Raw genomic sequence first — 2344 nt, forward strand, 5'->3', positions numbered from 1 at the left:
CGGCCACCATGACCCACGCTAAAACCCGACTGAACCTCGAGCAAATTCCCATCCAGGGCCCTGGCATTTCCACAGCCGGCCGCTCTTTGGAACCTGGCCTTCCGGGAATCGGTCAACACACGGCTGCCCCGTCCAAAGCAGCACCCCCGGGCCTTCAAAACAAGTCCCCAAGAGGTGCCTGGAACACTACACACACATCGGGGAGAAGTGAGCCTCAGGGAGGTCAGCCATGCAGGAATTTTGACTTTGCCTAACTCGACCCACCAGCTTCAACCGTTGACGCCTTCTTCGACACCTCTTACACCACAAACGACCTCCCATGGCTCAAAGGCTGGCTTCACCCAGGAAGACGAGAGCAAGACTTAAACTAGGACACGCACTCCACGCAAGGAGACGTGGACGTTTCCCAAGCTACACGTCTCTCCGGGGCAGTGCGCCTCGGGTCACAGCAACAGCCCCCGTCTCTGGCACGCCCACGGGCTTCCACAGATACGGCTAAAGTCCTCCGAGGGGGAATGATCCAACTGTGCCAGGAAAAGTGGACCAGCCTGGAGGTACACTTTCTCCTTGCAAACTCCGTGCCCAAGATCAGAGGGCAGAGGATCAGAGACAACGTTCGCCTAAGGACTCCATGAGCAGCGGTGGCCGGCCCGCAGTCCCGAGCCAGTGGCCCTCTTCAAGGGACCAGGAAGGGAACCATTTGGCGCCACCACTCTGGAACAGACATGCCACCCACCACAAGGGTCACCTACCACAGTGCATACACACGGGCCCGCAAGCCTTCTCTGGTACGCACCAAGTGGCAGCCCCGTCAGAGCCAGGAGACATCCCTGACAAGCCCATGACGGCACTTGGAACACAACGAGACAGTCCGTCCCCTGGAAGCCCATGGCATCACACTAGGACCTGTCCTCTCTGTGCCCTTCCCCCCACCGTACAAGCCATCAGCCGGCACAGTGTCTTGACACAAGCGTGAGGTGCACAGCACAGTCCACCTTTGGGCGCCTTTGTGAGGATCGGGCGAGTGGGTCACGCAGAGGAACTCCACCTGCGGGACCGCAGCCTTAGCCTGAACTCTGCCGCCTGCCCCAAACCCCGACGGACGCTCCGGTTGCCTCACCAAGCCAAAAGGCAGTGAAGGGGTAATGGCTCCCTGTCTGGCCTGGGCCTCTAATCAGAAACCACGGGGACTTCTGCTGTTCAGCTCTGAGACGCAGACCCCCGAGGGGTTTCGTCTGAAGCGGGAACCAGGCCCACGCAGACACAACGCCGTGAGCTCACGGGGCCTACGCCAGCGCCGACACCTAACCCTAGGATGCGAGCTGGCAGCCACGCCGTGCGAGAGCCAGGCCATTCACCCAGGACCTCCGATTGACGGACGCCCAACGAATGCGGAGAAGGGAACGAGCCCCAAGGCGAGAGGCTCTCACACGCTGACGCCCTGGGCTGGTGTTTGGACGAGTGTGACCAAGGGGAAGCTGTCCCTCACTCCTGCCGTCCCTGGGGAAGACAACGTGCTGGACCTCAGTTTCGATGAGAACGACGGTAGTGAGTTCTCACTCATTTTGTTCAGATTTTCCAAGGAATGCATATGAGGGAGTCATCATCGATCCGAGCACATTCTGGGAACCTGGAACAAGTCAGAGGACAGGCTGGCCGGCTCAGCGGGTGAGCCCATCGCCTCCGAGTCCGCCAGCAGCCTGGAGAATCCAGAGCCAAGCCACCGAGCGAGAGGAACAGTCGATCCACCCTTAGAGCACGAGCCCGCATGCCACTGGGGACACGCGGACAGACAGCCTCTAAGGCAGGTCCACGAGAGCCCAGGGCCAAAGGCAGAACTGGCGACAACGTAAGGCTTACCGTCCTGAGCCACCCACGGGCACCGTGCGCATCCTGGGCCACACTACTTCCGCCGTTCCCTCGCACCTCGGCTCATCAAAGGACACGAAGGTCTTCTCTCTCTGTGGCCGGCAGCGAGCTTCGCACGGCACTTGCCCCTGACAAGGGTAGAGACATCACACGCCTGCTTGAGAAACGTACCCAGGGGGTCAGATAACAAGATCCAGGCCAGAGTTTCCCCCGGGGTCACCTGCCATCTGCTTGTCCTCTACCTCTATCCCTTACGGGTGACCGAAGGCGTGTGTGACACCACGAGTGGAGGCAGGTATGCAGGACTGGGCGTGCGCGCGTGCGCCCGTGCGTGTGTGTTCGTGTGCGGAGACCTCGGCACCTGAAAAAGCATGCCGTCCGCACAGACGCCTGGCCTCGTGCCCCACCACCCGATGCAGGAGACCGGTGACTTCCAAAGCGGGAACGCCAACTTTGACCTCTGGAGGCTGCTCAA

General features: G+C 60.8%; 1 non-coding gene across 1 annotated transcript; it reads right to left on the reverse strand.

The window, feature by feature from the left end:
• Nucleotides 1-1519: 1519 nt before the first annotated feature.
• LOC131406570 (small nucleolar RNA SNORD116) lies at nt 1520-1613 on the reverse strand. Its single transcript, XR_009220209.1, has one exon. It is a non-coding gene; the product is annotated as a small nucleolar RNA SNORD116 (small nucleolar RNA).
• Between the last annotated feature and the right edge of the window lie 731 nt (nt 1614-2344).

The sequence above is a fragment of the Diceros bicornis genome, chromosome 5 (assembly GCF_020826845.1).
Source record: "Diceros bicornis minor isolate mBicDic1 chromosome 5, mDicBic1.mat.cur, whole genome shotgun sequence".
In the NCBI taxonomy this organism is placed as follows: domain Eukaryota; kingdom Metazoa; phylum Chordata; class Mammalia; order Perissodactyla; family Rhinocerotidae; genus Diceros; species Diceros bicornis.